The following is a 22623-nucleotide window of genomic DNA, read 5'->3' on the forward strand; positions in this document are numbered from 1 at the left end:
ATTAAATGACATATTTTAAAAAAAAACAATATTTTAAAATGACGTGCAAAATTTTAGAGAAGATTTTTGTCAAAGCTAACTAATAATTCAAAACTGAAGTCCTAAAGGGAAGCATATGATAACCACCCCTAATTTTAGAGGACAATGAAAAGTGACTTACTAAGCCACTATGTACTATTTCTAGTGGAATGGGGAAAAGTTGGAATCATCTCAGGTTTTAAAACAAGTTTCCTGATGCAGGGAGCTGGTTTGCTGTCAGAAATGTATAATGCTCTGATATTTTATCACAAATGACTCCTTTTAAAATATTTTAAGAACATAGCAGTCATATTTTCTTTTGAGTTTTCATAAGGGTGGGTCATCCAAGGAGGTAAAATGTAGTGGTATTCTAAATGTTATTCCCAAGCAGATTTACTAGCACCATGATCATTTTTCAGTCTCCTATATTGAATTCATTACAAATTTAAGAAATTAAAATATCTGAAGAGACTGTTTTCACACAAGTTTTCTTCTAAAGTATTGTTTCCAATTGTCTTTGTATTAGTCAACAAAATCTAATTAACACTAAATATAACAATATTTCACCTTATAAACAACAGCCAGTTCTAGAAATCTTGAACATAGTAAATATTGTATGTATATTTGGTGAAGTTATACTAATTATGAAGACATTTAGGAGAGAGCAGACAGGATTTTTGTCATAGAAGAGATTAGAATCCATTGTGGATTTTATAATCATGGGATAATTTGATCCAGGTATGAATATTCTATGAATGATTTTTTTTGCTGTTTTATATCTATTACAATTTACTTATAGTCACAAGAGATCTTCTACTTACAGCACAAGTAATCCTGAAATCAGTAGGACTATGGCTTACTGTAGAAATGGGAGCTAAAAGAGTTTTATCGTGTTCTAATAGTATAACCTTAAGTTCCTGGCAAACACAAAGGAAGAATTTCACTATGCTAGTATTGCTAGTGAGTACACTCTCATTCTGTCCCATAATGATCACTTAAACTGCCCCCCTTTTATCAAAGAACTTTCTAATTAGGAAAGTTAGGTACAGATGTAGAGCCACAGAATTTTGGAATACAAAAAGAACACTTTAAAACACCCTGTTATAAGAACAACAGTTGAAAGAATGAAGGACTTTGTAGATTAGGAAACTGCTAGAAGATTGAGATTATAAATTTACCCAAGGTGATTTGGTTTATTCTGCAAAGTACTGAAGGCAGATTTCCTTCAGAATATGGGCTGGTACAGTCCGGTGGTTCTTTCTATCATAGTACTTGATCCAGACAAGATACTGTTTCTTATGTGTGATTTTGTATCCTAGAACTGAGAAAAACTTCAGGAATACCCCTTCTTATACTGGGAGAAGTCACCTAATTTTTAAAATGTGAATTTAAAAATGAGTGAAATATATATAATCTACCTACTTCTCCGAGACAAAATTAAATTATGTGAGCATTAAATTACATGCGGCACAATGCGGCAAGGGGTCAGGAAGCTAACACAGTGGTCAAGCCAAGGTTGCACATCACCATGCTGGCCTTCCATAGAGCGTATTGTATTTATCTGCACATGATCTTTAGGCCAATATTCTTTTCTTGAAACGACAGTAGCGGAACCCAAGAAAGCAGGCAGCAATTAAACACACTGCTGTTATAAACAATTCAAGCAGTGGCCAAGATGTGCAATTTTTTAAAAAAAGTTAATAGGCTGATTGTGAATGTGGTTTTCCATGAACTCCCAGGACTGATACTGTGAGTAGTAACTACAGGTACCAGTGGGATTTGTATACGAAGGTGGAGCAAATTTAAGTACTCTTAGGGAACTCCCTGGCATTTAAATCAGATTTACTAGTTCATCAAATGTGATTGATTTCTTGTCAGCCTAATGAAGTATAAGCTTTTATTTTCTTTATTCATTAGCTTATGTAAACTCCTGCCAGAGACCACTTAGAGGCTTTCCTTTGCTAACACATGAAACTAAGTGGTCTCCTGATGCATTTTTGCTTCCCCAGAGGGACTGCAATCCGTGGTAATAGTGTACAGTTCATTTTCTTTTCAATCATGCCTTGTCTAGAATGCATGGTGCGTAGTGCAGAAGGCAAGTCTAGTGGCAGACTCTGGAAAGAGAGAGAAGGGGACAGGGAAGAGAGGTTAAGGAGAATGGAAGGAGAGAGACTAAATTGAGAAATAATGCCCTGAAATCATTCCTTCTAACCCCTTTCATACATGCTGAGTTTCAAATTAAAATTCACATTTTCCATTGGGTACATGTCTGTCCTTTACTCCTACATGTCTGTCCCCTTAAAATAATTAAATTCCTTTGAACAGATTTCTTCCCTTAGCATCTTTGTTCCCAAATCTCCCCAAATCTTTAGAATATAAATTATTATTAAACCCTAGTAGAGTCCCTTTTTTTTCTTTTACTTCATCTGTTCTTATCCTCTGGATTCCGAAGTTAATTAGAAATTTTTCCTTCCATATATATGTATATTATTACAGATTGTAAGGATTTTTCTTTCTTTTTTGCTGTCCTTTCATGGGTGTGAAGAACTGTTCATCTCATTGTGGATAGAAGCTGATTTGTCGGACCTTCTGCTTGGAAATGTATGGTGGCCGCTCTGTTTCAGTCAAAAACTCCTCTCACTCTCTGAGCCCAGCCCGGGTCACACACATCAGATGGGAGGGAGAACCTCACAGAGCAGCAGCGGGGATTTTGAGTAAATCTGTACCTCTCTGCTCTGTTCCATTAGGGTCAGGTCAATTACGCAGAATAATACTTACAAGAAATTACTTTTTAAACCCCCTTTCTCAACAAAAGGGACATTTTTTCCAGTACACAACATGAATACATTAACACCAGAACAAAAGGGACCTCAGGAGACCCTCACTAAACAAGACCTTCTATTCTGAAGTATTAGAGGCTAGAAGTAAAACTAGATTGAGAAGTCAAGGAGAGCATAGTTGATAATCTCTGAGAGAGAACACTCAAGCTGCTTATAGTATATGTCAAACCTTAGGATGTAAATCATAGAGAAATCAGTTATGCCCTTCTGTAAAATGACCCCGGGCTCCTTGGGTAGAGACTTGTCCCATACACCTTCACAGACCCATGGATACCTCTCACCCTACACAGAGACAATGTGTGAATTAACAGTAAGGCCTGAGAAGGGGGAGGATGAGGAAGAGGAGCTGGAGAAGGAGAAGGAAAGGATGAAGGAAAGAAGAGGGAGGAAGGGAAGAAGGAAGGAAGGGAAGGAAAGAGGGAGGGAGGGAGGAATAGAAAGAGGGAGGAAGGGAAGGAAGAAAGGGTGGGAGGAAAGGAAGCAAAAAAAAAGTTACTGAAGCTTAAAAAAAGAATAAAATAACTTTGCAGAATCTAGTACAAATAGATAGCTGGTCTGACCGCAGTGACAGTTATTTTGTTCTCAGGCCAAGAGCATAGAAAAGGAAAAGCAAGTGTATACTTAAAAAGGACACAACAACTACAGGTTTATAGGCATTTAGAACAATTACATCTTTTTTTGCTATTTTTAAAAAATTTTACTAGTATGTTTGAAGTACATGTTTACATTCCATTTGTGGAGAGGGACATGTGCATAACACATCCTACCTCCCCTTCTCCCTCTTCTCTCCCCCTTCCCCTCCCCATCTCTTGATCCCCTTCCCGTTTAAGAAAGCTCTATCTCCCTACTTCTTGTTATTTATCTTTTATTTTGCCCTTTATAATTTGGGTTTCTCATATAAGAAAAACCATGTGATGTTTATGTTTGTGTGTGGGTGATTTATTTCACTTAACACTATGGTGTCGAACTGGACCATCTTCCTACAAATGACTCAAGTTTATCTTTATGGTATACTAGTACCCCACTATATGTAGATACCACATTTTCTTTCCTTTTTGAAGATTACTATGTTGATACGCGCACTGACTCTATCAGCAACTTCCAGTGTGGGGAGGAGACAGCTCCTTGAATTCAGCATTCGAGCTGGGATAACACCATCCCAAAGAAGCCATAATAGGAGGCACTTCTGGCATCCTTATGTGGCTGGAACTGGTAGAAAGCAAGTTACCAAAAGACAGTAATTTGCTGTTAAAATAAAGTTTAACTGAAGGTTTTTAAACAAGCTCCAGTGACTGGTTTTACTTGATTATATAACCTTTCAGGAAAATAAATTGTATTGTTTACAAAATGTTTAGCTTTCCTCAAGCAGTACAAGAAAGACTGAGTAAAAAATTAGATGTCGGCGAGTAAATGTTAAACCCTAGTCGCGTGTTACTTCCCAATAATTGTACATATTGATAGAAGCTGTAATAAACAACGTCCATCTGCCACAGTCTGCTTAATCTGTTCAGTACTGAAGCCTCTGTGAAAACTCACTTTCCTCTCAAAGCTGACAGAGGGGAATTAGGATGCCCGCCCCGGCCCTGCTAGTAACCAGCTGTATGGCAGTCACTGATTTATTTCGCTTCTCTGAGTTTAAAGCCTGGTCTTTATAACATGAAAGTTTAAAAGATCTCTAAGAGAGCTCCCAGTGCTAGATAGTATTTTATATTTTAATTACAAAAATTAACTCCAAGGTCATGATGCTTACCTACAGATTTACAAATAGTTACCAAAATTGATTAGTCTTTTGTCTTTCCTTTAAACCTCATATAAATTTGTAATTAGTTCATCCGTAATCCACACTCACCATTCCTGTCTCTCTGGCTTTCCATTCTTAGATGAAGTGGCCAATTCTTCATTTAATTTACCTGTAAAGTCCCCCTCTCTTCCCTCATAGAAAGTTTAGTTTATCAAGAGGAAATCTCATTAAAGCCAGAATATATCAAATTCCTAAATTCTGACTGAGTGTGCCCTAATGATTATCAGGACTTTTGCTCCATGGGGTCACCGTTGCTTTTGGCAACAGCATGTTCAGGAGATGTAGGCAGAATGCGATTCACATGATAGAGGCTCTAAGAATAAGAATTCTCAGTGTGTCACTGAGCACTATTGTCAGCATAGTCATCACCATTGTCCCCAGTCCCTCCAAATTTCATTTCAGTTTCTAAGATACTTACAAAGGTATTCTGTAGATTAGGAAAAACACAGGTCTATTTTGCTGGCAAGATGATCCTCTTCTTGAAGTTCAAGTGTCCATTGAAGGTGGAATGGGAAACCAGGCAATCATTTTTCTGGTTTTGGCCCGCAACTACCCTTCAGGAGCTATGATACAAATGTGGAAGAGTGCCCTTAGCTCAGACAAGTCATGTCATATTATCCTACGTGTAGGACTGAACGCAGATGTTTTCATAAGTATCTGAGAAAGACAGTATACAACAGATCTCTTCCCACCAACAAATAAGAAGTGGGATTGGTCTATATGAGATTTCAGATAAGTGCTTTCTGATTTTAAATGCTAGGTAAATTGAAAAACAAGAATGAAAGATGGTTATGTACACATCTCATTCTGCCCTCCGTCTCCTAACTGTTTTAGACATGTTTAGACTTTCTCTGAGACCATATAAAACTTAAGCCAGTGTTTAAATTTTGATCAGGAGTTTCATCAAGGCTGGCATTGGTTGAGCTTATATATCTCAAAATGACCATAAGGATTCATACCCACAAGCTGCTGATCTGATTTTCACTCTGAATTACTTTACCAAAACTTCTGCCAGTGGAAAGGTGACTGCCTGAGAGATGTGAGAAACTGGGTCAAGTATGAGAATGGGATGCCAGTTACTTTGAGACCAAAGAAAAGGACAGGCAGATTCAAGTTCCCACAGAATGAAATATATTGGGGTCTCTGACAGAAATATGACTGGAGTGGCCAAAAGACCATTGAGTACACGATTTGGGTAAAAGCAGAATATAATTACCAGGACAAAAGTGGCTTGTTCCTAGGCCAGATTGTACTTGGCTTGTCTCAAGTTAATATCAGATTCAGGCACAATCCTGGTGCAAGTATCCAGACATGAAGCTCCATATTCCACTTGAGTTATTTTGTTTACTCATAGTATGTTGGGAAACTACATGGGAAAAACCAAACAGAGTCACTCAGGGGCAGTTATAGCAGTCAAAATCCAAGGGGGCGGTCAGGTCAAGCTGAATCCCTGCAGATGTAATTTCAGAGGCTCCATAGAAACCCACTGTTCCAACTATCTCTGGGCCCCAGCTGACCTCCTGTATGTGATATCATACAGTTACACTTTCATAATTAGATTTACAGTCATATGCAAATATAGCTTTTTATGTAGTACAATAGGGTAAGAAAAATAAAAGCCATAAGGGATTGAAAAAATATGGCCTCCTTCTTTGGCTTTCTTCAGTCTCCCAAGGTTTAATTCCTCCACATGCCATCAGCTATTTAATCTTCAGTGCTTCTGTGCTTGTTTCCCCAAATACACAGCAAGATTCTTAAGGGTAAAGAAGGTGTCTTTTCACTGCACCAACCTTAACCTTTTCTGCTTCCAACTCCCATTTTTTCCATTGACCAAGTAGTAGAGCTGGCATGAGCTAAGTGCTCCACAGATGTGTACAATCTAATCAAATTAAATAGAATTTAACCTCAGTTCTTCCAAGATGCCTTGTCACCCACTGTCACCGTAATGAAGAATGTGTCGTGGTCTGAAACTTGTGATGGAGATCTATCATATATCTTATTATTCCTACTCAGCTCTTGAGACCAGCTCTAAAATTTCTCCTATGTAACTCTTCTGTCCATTGCTTGTTCAGGCTAACAAGAATTCTCTTTTTCACACTACTAAACTATTAATTTTCCCTGATGCATAATTGATTCTAAGAAGTTCTCAGCAACTTTTAGTTCACCAAATTTTCTTTTTTTTTTTTTTCAGTGTTTTGGCAATTTTTTTTTATTTTAAAGGTAAAAGGAGGGAAACATTAACAGACATACAACATTTTACAACATATCACAAGCACAATACAGACAATACAGAGTTCCAAACAAAGTGGTAGGGAATTAACAATGGTGGTTGTATTACATATTGATATCTTCAAAGTGGCTTCTCATGAAAAGAGATATAGACATGCAATACTGGTCAACCAAGACTCATTGACAGTTTCTTTCAGCATAGAAATAGAAGACAGAAGAACAACTATGTTATCTATCCTGTATATACATGCATACAAAATTTCTCCTTCATTCCCTTCTCTTTTCCCACATCCCAGAAGCTCTTTACTCTTCAGTGAGTTCACCAAATTTTCTTGAGCACTGCTTTGAAGGTACCACTGATAGAGGAGTTTGGGGTTGCATACATTCTGAGTGTCTTCACTATCCCACCTAGTGAGTCGGGACAGCTTAATCCCAATTTCACATGGATGGGCTAGAAAAATGTTAATGCCTTTTAAGTACAGGCTTGAGTATTATTCTTGAGAGAAAATACTAGTGAAGAGTATAAAATAGAATAGTTTTCAGATATAAATATAGCATTAACTTACCACTCCTTTTAGGATAAATGGGAATATAATATATTCAAACTAATATTGTTAGAATTTGGAAGAAGTTAAAACCACTGCAGACGACAATTTTGACGGTCAACCTTTTTATATCTTTTATTTTTAGGATCCATTTCCATAATTCCCTTTTTGATCTGAGATCTCTGGTCATGCCTTTTCATATAATAAAGAATACCTAAAGTAATCAACGTTATTCTTGCTGTTAAAACTGTGGTCCTCACTAATTGGGATCATCTAAACTTTTAAAAATCTACTTGGGGAAATTTTAATTGATAATTAAGAGCAATTCAGGTTATCACCCAAAAGTCTTTTTAAAGTACATGAAAAGCAGATTGTGACTCTTTGCCTGAATTCAAAGAACAAGAGATTTTTAAAATAAGTACACAATTAGGTAGAATGACAGACTACTGCTTAAATCAAAGCTTACTCTGTTACTGAACTAAATAAAGTCCATCACATGAAGACCTTTTTCACATGTAAATTAGCTTTTACACACTAATTCTGAACCTGTGGGGGTAACATTGAAAGTGATTATTATTGTCCATGCAAACATCTACTGCAAATATCAAAGACTATCTTCTTGGAGGAAAGCCAACTGTAGCCCTCTTATTTTTTAACAATAAACATACAGTATGTAACCAAACACTCCAGGAGATAAATAAATTATCTTTCTAAACACTTATACCACTCATAAATTACATGTAAAATATTATATGTATGTGTCTATGTTTGTTTTCATGACAAAGGATTCAGAATATTCACCAGATTCTCTAAGTAGTTGGTGCCTCTAAATGTCAAAGCAATGCTTCCCTCTGAGCACATGTACCTAAGAGACCTTGGCATTTGTTGATATGGGTCACAATTTAGTGTCAGTGGCCCACCTATGTGTCTTTCACCTAAGCTATTGTTAATCATATTTTTCAAAGCACTGAACTTTAAAAATCAGTACGTGTAGGATGAGACCTAAGGATTTTTGATGCTCCTGACCATGAACCACACTCAGTAGCAGAGTCTGTGCTTCCTATCTCATAGGCCCCCACTCAATCACAGGCTAATCAAGAGCAAATAGTTTGGGCTACCCATTTCTGCGATATAATGCTGGCTATTATACAGATAAAGAAGACATTCAATCTTTGCATGGAAATTTTCACAAAGTGCAAATTTTAGTTAGCCAAACATAAATTGACAAGCTACACTGAACTGAGTATAATTACACATAGAATTTGGTGGTATAGATTGTAAGTTCTTAAGAGCTTAAATGAAAGGAAAGGTATAACTTCTAGAGAAAAATTTAATGGAAATGGTAGGACTTGAGCCTGAACTTGAGGTACATAGGACTTAGAGTTAGGAAATAGAGGACAGTTTCAGAAAAACCACACAGCCAGGTCTTAGAACTTGAAATGAGTAGGAAAGCAGTAAGGTAACATAGCGGAGTTGGTTTGCAACAGAACATAAACATAGCTAATAGGAATATCTTAAATTTCTAGGGCTAGCTATAAGTTCTTCTCCCATCAAGACTGAGCTCCATTGTACAATGTATAGTTTTAAAAATTTGATTCACACGGGAAAGATGAAGGCAGTTTTATGCACATGCTAGCCATGAAACATCTGAAAGTCAAAGGGTAAAATCTACAATAAATTCAGCAAGGGGATGGTTATATTTCTATTGTCATCTATAACACTTGACTCCTTTGTTTTGTTTGATTTTACACTGTTTGTTACACATGTTTTACACACATTTAACAAGTAAATTAGTAAGTTACACATTAAATTGCATTGAACTTTCTTATAATAGCATTAAAATAATGGAGGTATGAAAACTCTGATAAGAAAGGGTTGCATTAATGATTTTCCTGAAATAAGTGACTGTGGTACAGGTTATGAAAGGTCTTGGTTCTAGGCTCAGATTTTTTTGTGTGTGTGCTGGAGATCTAACCCAGAGCTTTAGCATGCAATGCAAGAACTCTACCATTGAGCCACATCCCCAGGCTCCCGGGCTCAGATTTTCCACTAACTGGGTTTTAGTTCTCTCAGCTGTAAAATAATCAAAATGGCACAGTTTAAGATCCTTTAAAAGTCTCTGATAAAATCATTAAAAGGCATTTTCTTTGACTTAAAATATTATTGATAATGGGCTATTCCTAACAAAAAATAGATAGCAGAGACTTTGTTCAGTAGGGGGCTCACATTTCTATTTCAGGGTCAAGTCATTGCAATGGTATAATCCAGGAGAAACCCACAATGGAAAGATTCTCAGCAGAGTTCCCAGGAATAGCAGGCTCCCTGTTCCTATTTGAAATATGAAAACACACCAAGGTCATCCTTAGACCTCACACAAATCCTGATTGTCCTTGCAGGCAGTCAAAATCCTGCAAGAGTCTAGGTTATTTTGTTCAATGTATGTATTTATATATTCATTTTTTTGTTTGTCTCAAATATGACTTTCTTTTCTATGTGAGCTTAAGTGTGTTCTGTGCCATAAACTAAAACCCAGAAATGTCTCTCTGACCCATAAACTCCATCACCTGCAGCACAAACTCATCACCATGTTGATCTATCAACTGGCAAGGCTCTGTGGGGCTGGGGAGTAGCACATGTTTTGGTGATTATGGAGGGATGTGATAGGAGCATAATGGTTCAGTCCTTCCCAAGGCCAATCCAGTAAAACCAAGGGGAAACAGGCTGGGGGTTCTAGAGTAAAACAAGGGAGATACACAAAGTGAACAAGCGCGTATCCAAATATGGGAAATTCTGGACGTAAAGGTTAAGGTCACTGTCTTTGATTTTGCCATCTGCAGACTTACTAGTATCTCTACAAGAGGTGAAGATGAGAGGCTTTACAAGAACATGAAGAAAAGTACACGCAGACCGTGGTGAAGGAACACAGGACTGGCAAGAGCCTAGTTTTGCAGCCTGTGGGAAGCAGCAATTTTTTTTAACAAGAATCTCTGTTGTGCTATTAATTAACCTTTGTTGGGGTTGGCATTGTATTCATTTGGGTTCAGGAGAAAGGAATGTACGCATGGGTGGCTTGTATTTTGTAATCTGTTTACTGTTTTTATTGCTATTTGAAAGAACATCATGTAAAACGGAACTATAAAATCAAGATCCAAGGGGGATGAATCTGTTGCGCTGAGAGTCTGCCCAGCACAGTCCAGCACCTGGCCATAAGCCGATTGACGTCAGCTGCAATATTTGACTTCACCAGGAGCCCAGCCAGTGAGGAAAAAAAAATTCTGTCAGATAAGCGCAAAAATTGACTTAGAACTCAGTCAGAGGAGTGTTCTCTGGGAAAGAGCTATTTCTCCTCTTCCTCTGCATCCCTCAGAGATGATCTGAGCCCGGAGCCCGCTTTGATGTCAGGAAGAACTTGGCAGCCTGATCGGAGTCATGGGGAGCAGAATAAGACAAGCAAGAAACATAGGGAAGAGCCCCTGCCAACTCTGAGAATTTCTAAAATGTAACCAAAACACACACACAGAGGCAGTGCCCAGCACTCACATACATGTTTCACAGATGAAAAGTGACATCAATATAATATCAATAGTTTTGCCTTTTGTACACAGTGCATCAGCAGGCATAGTGCAGTGTGTGAGTGGACATGAATCTATGCCGCTTAGCCAGAAAAAAAAAAATGATTTCGGCTTCACAAAAGGCAAAGTAAGGAAAGAGTAAGGGTAAGAGATGTTGTAAACTCATTAGGAACGCGCTGCTTACCTCATTCCTATTTAATATTTTCTAAGTCTATAAAATTGTATTATGTTAGTGCACTGTGCATTCAAGTTACACTTGGCAGCTAATGTGGTCACTTCTCCCTGCACAGGAAAGCACTGACTGTAGCAGCTAACTGACCTGTGCTTTTCAGCCCAACTTTTCATGACCCAGGGTGATTTAGGATCAGTGTATAAATCACAGAAAAGACCGCAATCCCCCCATCCATGGAGGCTTTCTGGATTCTGTGAGAGTGGCCCAGACTCATCTCTGACACAGAAATACACAAATCTTCCTTAAAACAACTTCAGAACCCTTGATTTGTGAAGCATAATTTGGGACAATTCATACTGCATTTCTTCCTTTTACCTCGCTCTCCTCTCCCTCCACTGCGCCTTCACACAGTAAGTAAACACATACGCACTTGGGCCCTGCTCCTCTCACACAAAGGGGTAAAACTAAGAAATAGTTGCAAATACAAGCTGACAATGAAGCACAGGGAATTACAGAGGACCTTAACTGTCAGACAAAGAAAAACAAACTTTACCCTGGAAAAACATGGGTTTGATTGCAAGCAGCAGAAAACAGTATTGCAGGAGGATCAACAAGGAATCTACCTGGAGGACTGATTCAGAAGAAAGGATGGAGAGACCAGTTTGGAGCCTGGTGGGGGAGCTGGTGAAGACTGCAGGAAACGAAAATCCGGGAGAGTGGAAATGGGGTGAACATTAAAGGGCATTTGTGTGAAGTGATGATAGCAGCTAACATGTATGTTGTACTTTCTAAACTTCTAAATATCCATATTGCACATAGTTAACCCTTACATCTCTAACAGGTGAGTTTTGCTAGGAGAAAACAGACACAGGAGACTTACAGAACTTAACAAGATCCACAGTTAGCAGTGGAGCTAAGACATGAACACAGGCAATCTGTGTCCACAGTCCCTACCCCTGCCTAGTATACCATGTACACCATATGTCCCTTATGGTAAACAGCTATTCCATTATGACCCTGGATGCTTCCTTTATGTGCTGGCATAAAACAAGGTATTATCACAAAGGCTAGTGTGAGGAGGACAATACATTGCCCTTACCAGTATAAAGTGCATGGCCGTAGTGAGTATAGTCCTACATCTGTGCATACGGAGAGGATGCAACCTCAGTGCTGTCAGGACAAGCACTGCCTGATTTCCCCAAGCAGCGGAGAAGCCAGTGCTTGAGGAGAAGGGATGATTTTCCAGAGGAGCCAGCTCCTTCTAAATGAGTAAGAAACTGATCACTTCAAACACTGACCTGTACCCTCATGTAGATTACCATCTACTGAAAGGAATCATCCACCCAAAGCAAACCTAACACTTTTTAAAATTTGTGATGTGTTAGATTCTGTGCTACCAATATCAAGTCATTCTTGCTTGCTCCTAAAGAGCCCATGACTATCCTACCAAATATCTGCATTTTAACAGTTCTGCTATTGACATAACACATTAACTGCGGTTTATTTCTTGTACGATCAAGCAAACAAAGCAAAAGAACGTGAAAAAGTCTTTTCTCTCTCTTTTTTGATAAGTGACTTGGGTCCATTGTTGCTTACTGAGAACCCGGCAACTTTGTAAGAAAAGTGGAAGAGTATTATCATGAAGTGATTGAAAGCCCATACTCATTTATTTTAAGGTCCTAAAATATTGGTGCACTTTTAATTTTTCCACTTTTGTTTTAACCGGTTGGGTATTCACTTGCAACCAGAAGTACTAATTAATTCGGATATTATTAAATTAAATCATCCCTTTGAACTAGCCCAGATTTGCAAGTGTATAATCCCGCACACACCGTCTTCTAGCAGGTTAACAAGAAGCAGTCTTTTGCCCTGTTTATTCTTGCCCAAAGCCTCATCTGTGCTGTAAAAGTTCAGAAATTGAAAACAGAGCTGCTAAAAGGTAGCCAGCACATGACTAAATGACCAATGGGTGTGGTCTAAGGCCACAGAAAAATTTCTTGTAAAGGAAATCAAGTCACTCTTGATTAATGAAGAGGTACAGCAGTAACATGAAAACTGTCCAGCTCAGTGACTCATGAAAAGCCAAGGGACACTAACAAGTCAGACAAATGCAGTTCAGACTTATTACTTCTCAAATCTCATTAGTATGGTCTCTGTCCTCAAGGAGCTTTTAACCTAGTTGAATTGGGGCAGAAAGGAACTTTTAAATCCTCTAACCCTTCCCCTGATTCCACGCAGAACTGCCTATTCTATCAAGTAGAAAAATTCTTTTTACCTTAGCACCATGCACTATCTTTTCCATTGGGAAGAGACAAAAAAGGTAAACAGGTGTACATGTAATACAGGTATGCTGAGAAATCCTGCATCCCATGTGTCTAGATGAATTCAGGTGGCTTGCAAGGATGGCTCACATTCTAACACGATGATGCTTTGCTTAAGATTCTCCTGGAATCTGGAAGTGAAACATCTGGGTTTACATCTCAACTCTACACCAACTTCAGATCTGTGAATGTGACTTAACCTCTGCACCTCAGTTTCCTCATCAGTGCAATGAGAATAATAATCAATAGTAATGCTGTTACTTGATATACTTAGCTATAACATCAGATTTTTCTTATTTTAATAAGGAGAGCCCACATCATGAACTTAGTAATATGATTATACCTAGACTTTGTTCCCTACATGCTTGGCATCAATGAGACCACATTTACAAAGAAATCTGGGGCTGGGGATATAGCTCAGTGGCCCAGCAATTACCTGACAAGTGGGTGGTCATGAGTTCGATTCCCAGTACCCCCCCAAAAAAATCTCAATTCCCCCACTAAGTAAAAGACATACCACAATGTGATGACATTTCGTTCCCTTGTATATACAAATAGAGGTAATATTTTGTAAGAATTAAATTAAACAAAATATATTGGCTCTTAGCAGCCAGATCACACAAAATAAATGGAAGTTGCAACAAAAGGAAACAGTTGAAAAGAAAGAGTAAAAATGAAGAATAAGTAGATGGAAACAATAAAATGAGCTGGGAAATTTGCAAAGATATATTTACAAAATATACATACAGGTATGCCACAAAACTGGGTCTGTTTTCTAGATGTCACCCTAAAATAGGAAGTCTTACAGTTACAGATTTATGTCTACTCAGTCACTGCAGGTGTTAGCACCATTCCGTTTACTAAAACCTAGGATCCTTATTTGCAAAGGCCCTCTTAAAGAGCAGACTTATAAAGCCAAAATCCCACTGCATCCTTACAAGAGACACTACTATCAGGCCAATTTCCCATGTAGTGTGACAGCACCACACCAAAGGGTAATTCGTAAGACAATTCTATGAGAGCACAGGTGCTGGCAACTACATGTGCTCCTGGCTCTTTCACATCTGATTATTCCTAAGGAAATTTGAAAATACGGAGAAATGCATGATTTCTTCATGAGTTCCACATTCGACCAACAATCCCTCCTAACTAGTGTTCCTACTGAACTTTTTATAAATACTGAATGATAAGATTAAATAGGAAGATGACAGATAGAAAGATGATAGAAAGATAAGACAGAGAAATAGAGCAATATTTGCATACTATTGTGAAGATTATGTAATTAGTAATTGGATTACTAATTCTAACACTCAGCAACTCATTATCAAGGAGAGCATCTAATTTGAATTTCTTTACTAGAGTATAATCCCTCCACATCCTATGCTATCCTCAGAGATGGAGAACATTTGGTCAAGATTATATATAGAATGAAATATTTTGTACTTGTAAATAGCTCAAAGTTTTCTTCTCACTATTTTAATACACATGTTTCAATGCACCCATTAAGCTATGATTTATCATCAACAGTTATAATGGACTTTGAAAAATGAATTCATTCCACACTCACGTAGGTCTTGGGATAAAATATTTGCCCAGTTCCCTTGGTAGTAGACATAGGGGCTGGGGATTTAGCTCAGCGGCAAAAGCGCCTGCCTGGCAAGCGCAAGGTCGTGAGTTCGGTTCCCGGTACCGGAGAAAAACCAAAAACCAAAAAAAAAAAAAACAACCTTGGTAGTAGACAACTCCTAGATAGGGTAATGAATACTTTATATGAAACATAGGCATTGAATTGAGATGCAAGGCTCTAAAGAGTTGTACCAAATATACTTCTGCAAGAAGAGCCAGATATAATTCTTCTTAAACAAATATCATAACTGAACACATTAAATTCTGTTCAGCTTAGCTCAAGCTTGCTTAACAGTATATACTTTGGGACTAAATGTATTAAATTTTAGATGCAATTCACGTCAACAATTTGAATTATAAAAGATCATACTTGCAACTGATATACACTTTTTACATTGCAATTTTAAAATAACTTTAGCTGTCCTGTATTCTTCTAATAACTTCCAGTGGCAAATGAAAATCTTAAGTTTTAACCTTACTGAAAAAGGTGAAGTACGATCTCAACATGCCTATCAATTTGCTATGCAAGAAGGCAAGATTTGGTGGATCTTTGCAATTTTAGAAAAATGAGACTAATTTTCACAAGACAATTTGAGGCATCATTTAATAGGATTTTACCTGTCAGACAAAAGTATGGGAGGGGTAGATTGCTATTTTTGGCTTCCCCATGAAAATGACAAGAAAGAACACATTTACCATGTGGCTCCCCATGTGTGCAGTTGTTCTATTCCCTTTTCCAAGATGGAGCAGAAGGTAACTGTCATTTTATGGCAAAACAAAACAAAACAAAAGAAACTAGATAGCAACCCAGGTAAGAAGCCTCAACTCCTTTGCCTGCAGGAAACAAAATATTCTTCCTGAGAAAATGAGAAAGATAATTCTGTTTTTATGCTCATACTGTCTCCATCAAGGGGTCCAGGATGCACAGATTCATTTTCGGTATATATTTGGGTAAGCAAGGGGCTGGAAATCTGTTACAGAGACCATCTTTGCCGGGCTGGGTTGACTATAGAGGCAGAGTCGTTAGGATTTTCTGAGCATAAGCATATGTTTATGCATATTTGGGGGAGATATGTAAAAACTGATTTTGTTTTAATTTCTTTCTTTAGTGTTTATAAGCATGTAGCTTAACAGCACTCAGCTAGCAGGCTATACAAACTTTTCTCCTTTTTATGTTTGATTTTTTTTTTTTTTTTTGGTACCGGGAATCAAACTCAGGACCTTGTGCTTGCCAGACATGCACTGTGCCGCTGAGTTAGATACCTGGTCTCCAAACTTTTCTCTTTTTATAACAATATAGATTTGGGGGATTTTTGTAAATTTACATCTGAGTTGTTTATAGGGATTTCTGATTTCTATTGGGCAAGATCTACTCCTGAAATATACAAGCAGGCTTATATTGTTAGAGACCACTTGCTACAGAGATTCTCAAGGGTTTCTAAGTCACCTTCGAAGTTACTATCAGGGAACTCAAAAGTTTTGCCCAAATCACTGGATCTCTCCTTTCCTGAAATTATGACTAGGTAATTATAAAAAATATGTAATTCTTTTCTTAATCTCTATAACTATGACTATGTGGAAATTCATGATTATTTTCCAAGAAAAGGAGGCAAGTACCTACAGAGAAAACTGAAGTTTCCAGCATGATCCAAAGTGGAAATACTTAATTTCATCAGGTAAGTAAATTCTATCCCGTTTGAGGAAATTGCCAACTGTAGATTAACATGAAGAAACCGGACCTGATTAGAGAAGCTGAATCCAGGAGTGGTAAATGTAGTGGTAATAGATATTTTATAAATAGCTCCTGTTCTGATTACCTATTGCTGCCTAATAAACCATCTATATGCTTAGTTACCTTAAGCAACACTATTGTATTATTTTTCACAGTTCTGAAGGCTGAATGGGCAGGGAACACATATGTGGCTGCTGTCGTCTGACAGCCGGAAGTTCCTGCAGGAAGGTCTGAGATGGCTTCCTCACAAGTTTGATGGTTCGCATTGGCTGTTGCTGGGCCTCTTGGTTGTCCTCCATGCAGCGTTTCATTCTCTAGTGGGCTAAACTAGGCTTCTGTACAACCTGCTCTCATTTCAGGGTTCCAAGATAACTAAAGAAGACACACAAGCCCTGGTAAGGTACAGATTCCAGAATTCACGCATCACCGCTTTTGTCACTTTCCAGCCAACCCAAAATCACATGTTTGGCCCAGGTTCAGTGGGTGGGGAAGCAGATTCCAATGATGATACGTAAAAGATATCAAACATTGCAAAAAACCTGACACATTAAAAGCCATTCTTCTAAAAATCTCCCTCATTTCTGAGTTATTTACTTGAATTAAAATAGCATTCTACAAAACAAATGCTTTAGTCATTTAAGAAAGAGAATTAACAGTTTGATAGATATCTTAGTTACTTTTCTTGTTGCTGAGACAAAATACCCGACACCCAGACTGAAAGGAGGGAAGGTTATTTTAGCACATAGCTTGTAGAGGTCCATAATCAACTGGCTCCAAAATAGGGTGGCTTCCCAGAGGAGACCAATTCACGGCAGGCAGAAGACAACAAAAGCAACGAGCCTTGTCAGCATCTTTCTGTCCCTTTTATACTGTGTCTAGACTGCTGGGGTTAGGGTGGTGCAAGCCAGTGAGTGGACTGATCTACTAATTGCACACCCTTAATCCCAGCATCACACACTCTAGACTCAGCCACCTCCGAAAAAGCCCCATCTAAGACTGTATGAGGCTTTGAGAAGACACCTAGACACAAACCATAACCATAGATGAGACTCTCTCAATGTTCTTTTAATACTAAGTTTTGGAAGGGCAGTGCTTGCTGCTTCCAGAATATGGTACTAGTAGTTGCTCTCTGTGTGAGTACTTGGAACTAAGCCTGCTCTCAATGAGTATTTGCTGAACAAATGAAAGAAGAAATAATGATGTATAATCCCAATTACAAATACAAACAGTCACATCAGATACACATTTGAAAAGTCATTTTCTTATTTCTTCACAAGAATATGAACTAGATTTATAACATATCTATGTGTTTAGATCCTTCTCTTTAGATGTTTGGTACCAACTGAACAGTGCTTACAGTAAAGTAAAGTTGTGAATGCCAAGTTTTTCTCTGGGCATGAAGAAATATTTTGGAGTAAAACTGTAGATTCCTATTAACTCATGACCCATACAATGTTAATACAATGCCTCTGTGTTAAAAATATCAGTTTACAGTTTACCCCCAAACTTCTGACATTCTTTCTGGCATGTCAACTGAAAAATACTTGTTGAAACTAGCTAGTGTGTAAAGAAGTCATCTTTAATTAAAAACAAGAGATCTAGAGAAAGGAAAGAAAAACTCTCTAAAAAAATTATCCGCAGCAAGACTGAGCTGGCTGGTGGTGATATCTATACCTACGTGACTATATATATGTATGTGTGTTTGTGTGCATGTGTGCCCATGTGTGCGTGTGTGTGTGTATGTGTGTGTGTGTGTGCTGGCTACCAGTATCTGAGCAACTCTGGATGTGAAGGCATCCTCAGTAAAGCTTGGTGACAAGAATCCAGATACTCTTGCTCCTCACCCTGTGGAAGCCAAGAATTGGGACTTTAGCCTTCTAGGTCTTTAAATTTTTGGCTCGTGTCACCAAAGCACATGGACTGTTGAAAGTATCTTTAAACAAACAGCTGCATTCCTGTGAGCACATTCAGGTGATGGAAAACAGCCAGAAATAGTGGAGGCTGAGTAGTGTTCCCCATCTGCACAGCTATTACACCCAAGATTAGCTTATCCTCAGGTCCTCAGATTTCCATAGTCTTGCTCATTGTTAGGGCCTGGTTATTTAGAGGTCAACTCTGTGAACCACCTAGCTTTTTCCAGGGATTTTTTTTCTGTTTTATTTTGTTGCTCTTTGATTCTTGCAGCTGAGAACTACCTGATGTAGGAATTAAACATTTTAATGCTTTCTTCACTTAATCAAACACTTTACACCATATTTTAAAGTGGATCAAGTAGATAGGTTGCATGAATAACTGAAATTCTACCTAATTTTGAAATCCTCATCTAATGAATTCATAGAAAGAATTAGATATTTTTCCAGGAGATTTCTTTTTGGTCACAGTTAGCCCCATTGTAAAGAAAGTTGCTGTGTTCATCTGTACTTTTGAAAATTTAGGGGTCCTAAGCTCTAGTGTATCATCTTCTTTGGGCCCAATTCCAAGAAGAGCTGTCAAAGGAAACCAGTTGAGAACAAAATGTCTGGTTTATTGCTCTCCATAGACTGCCCAGTCATTGCAAAGAGTGAATCCTCTTACATACGATGCGGAGCAGCAGAGCACAGTGAAGAAAGTTAGCTTCTGAAGCAGGACTGCTGGTATCTAAACCAGCCTGCTAGAGTTTTTCTGCACTTGGTACCTCTGTGATCTTGACCCAGTCACTTCCTGTCTCTATGCTTCATTTTTCCTACCTTAAACTCTATAGTCTACATTTGCATGAGGATTAAAGGAATTAATATTTGGGAAGCACATATGCTTCATACACTGTTGTCACTACATGTGTTTGCTCAGCAGACAGCAAAAGTAAACCCTATAGAACTGTATAGTCTTTGTATATAATTGTATCTAGTTTCAAAATGTATAATTAACAACAGAAAATTCTCCCAGGTTCATAGGCATAAAAATGAGACATGAAATAGAATGGGGCTTTTGCTGGACTTCTTGGAGTTAAGTATTCATCTATTCATTCATTTGTTCCTTCACTCAGCCACAACAGTGTGAGGGATTGTTACGTGCCCTGTGCTGTTTCATACACTGCTTCATACAAATAGCACATTTTGAGTTACAGACCTCAAGGAAGTTCCAACGGCATTTCTTAAGTGTTCTTACTGTCAGATAGTTGAGATAAATTTTTAAAAACATCCAAATGAGCAGTCTATTGCCTTGTGTCCATCTATAGTAAGTTCTGGCAAAGCTTTTGTTCTATAGGACCAGGTAGTAAATATTTTTAGCTTTATCTGCTGAGTGTCTCTCTGTTACAACTACTCTGCTCTGCAATAGTATTCCTGAGCAGTCATGAACAATACACAAGTGACAAAGACTGGCACAGTGTCCAATCCCTGGCCTACAGGTATGCAGTTATCATCCTTAGCATGTGTGCTATCAGCTTTCTCTTGCTGAGATAATAAAACTGACATAAACAACCTAAAAGGAGACTTCTTTTGGTTCATGGATTTTGGTTCACGGTTTCAGAGGTTTTAGTCCATGGTTACTTAGTCTCATCAAGTCTCATCACTGGGCCTGTAAGGAAGCCAACCATCATGACAGGGAAATCTCGGTGGAACAAAGCTGCATCACAACAGCAAGAAAGCAGGGAAAGGGAGGGGCAGAGGGGGAGAGAAAAGGAGAGAGAGTTCCCTTTCATAGCAAAGCTCCTCCTTAAAACCCATTAACTATGAACCCACAAATGGATTAAACCATTCATGAGGTCAGAACCCTCATGATCCAATTACCTACCAGAGGCCCCACCTTTGAACGCTGCTGCACTGAGGATCAAGTTTTAATTGTTGAGTTTTAATTTGGGAAGTCATTTAAGACCCAAACTGTAACAAAGAGTTATGTTTGGAAAAAAATTTGCCTTCCATTTTATTTTCATATATATTCTGTCAAGTGCTTTTCACATATTCTTATTCACAAGTCAAAGTCAATAATTTAGAACAGTAACAAAAATGGCAGAATGAAGAAGCCAAAATGTATAGATACCCTTTTGAGGATTCTATAGTATGTACTGAGGAGAGAAGACCTCAGATTCAGAGATGCACATTTCAATATGTTGCTAATCATTATTAATTTCTTTTGTATTCATTGTAGGAAAATTAATCATGATTAATTAATTTGCTATGAATGTGGATATAACATTTAATTTCTCCCAAATTCCAGGGGAGTCCAATGAATAATTGAACCAAAGTGAGTTTGTGAGGGAAAGGAAAAGAAAGTTTGCAATACATTTATAAAGTGCAACATGAAACAGCATAATCTGACACTGCTTCAAAGCTACCTTGATAAGTGATGGGTCCAGTAGGATAAATACAATATATATGTCTCTCACTAATACCTTACAGTGAATGAATATTTGTAGGAATACAAGAAACTCCAGAGCTAAGAAATGACACATGTCAGGTTCAGGCAAAATTGTTGCTGGTCCTCTGCTCCTAACCTCTGATCCACTTTCCAGAACCAATGACAAGATGACATTTCTCAATCATGGCAGAGAAAAATTCTCCTTTGAAGCTACTGATGTCTGAAATTGCTTCTTTATTACAATGCTTTATTTTACAAGGTCACAACAACAGTTTGTCACCCTCCCTTTCCCTGTCTGTTATGCATTTATTAGTGTTTTGGCAGAGTCCCAATTAGTGGGAAAATAACATTATTAATTGATCTGTACCTTCCATATCCCTAGTGCCAAATAAATGTTGCAGTTTTTTAAAAGTGTCCACTTTACTGGGTGATACCAAAAATTCTATCAGTCATTACCTATAGCATAGATTGGGGGTGAAATAAGAAATTTGTACAAACTAAACTCCTAACAAGCCATAGTCTCCTGCTAACTTTAGTTGTGAATATTAGCTGATGTTTTCTCATTTTCTGCTATTGTTATTGGTGATATTTTAAAGCCAAGCCTAACAGAAAGCTTGAAAAAGGCCAGGACTGTTATATCATGGAACAAATAAATGCAACCAAGTAAGCAGACTATTGTCCTCTGATGTCTCTCTCTTCCTCTCTCTCTTTTTTTTCCCTTTACTTTCTTTGAGATATAGCTTAGCCACAAATCATCCTTTGTGTCTCTATACCCGCATGCTCATTTAGAGTGTTTTAATCATCTACAGGAACGAACTGTAGTGAGGATTCCTTGTATTTCTCTAGGTAAAGTCAGCTGTTCATATATATTCTGTGATCTGTTTCTCTCACCCATACGCTATCTTTCATATTGGATTGTGATCTGTGTTACATACTTACTTCCACTTTTAGACCATGGTCCTCTTGGGGACAGGGTCTATATCTAATCCATCTTTGTGTCACCTCTGTTATTATTGTATCTGGCCCAGAGCCTGGCACATGATATAGTGTGCTTTCATCTGTTTTTTGTTACCAGGACAAATTACCTGAGGAAAGCAAACTGTCCAAAGAAAAGAGGTTAACTTAGCTCATAGCTCTGAATGCTGCACATTCAAACAGCATGCAAGTAGCACGCACAGGCTCCGGGACTTTGGCAACCTCATGGTAGATGGCAACAGCAAAAGGACATGAGCGAGGAAGAGATCAAATTGCTAAACAGAAAACAAGAAAGAGATTCAGGGGTCAGGGTCACTCTTAGGGTAACTTGCTTTTTTGGGAGTTCAAGGGCCCATTAAGATCTATCTTAGTCCCTTCAGAAGGCTGTTCCACCAGTGATCTAGGTTCCCACCTTAAAGATTCTACCACCTATCACCTTGTCCTGTTGGGGACCAGG

General features: G+C 38.1%; 1 long non-coding RNA gene across 1 annotated transcript in view; it reads right to left on the reverse strand.

Annotated features, from left to right (window-relative positions):
- LOC102018366 overlaps positions 1-4930 on the reverse strand; it is a 63615-nt gene extending 58685 nt beyond the window's left edge. Inside the window, exon 1 of the long non-coding RNA XR_259801.1 lies at positions 4708-4930. This is a non-coding gene — a long non-coding RNA (uncharacterized LOC102018366). The remainder of the gene's footprint in view (positions 1-4707) is intronic.
- Positions 4931-22623: the final 17693 nt, after the last annotated feature.

Source organism: Chinchilla lanigera, unplaced genomic scaffold (genome assembly GCF_000276665.1).
Source record: "Chinchilla lanigera isolate Chin_1 unplaced genomic scaffold, ChiLan1.0 scaffold00008, whole genome shotgun sequence".
In the NCBI taxonomy this organism is placed as follows: domain Eukaryota; kingdom Metazoa; phylum Chordata; class Mammalia; order Rodentia; family Chinchillidae; genus Chinchilla; species Chinchilla lanigera.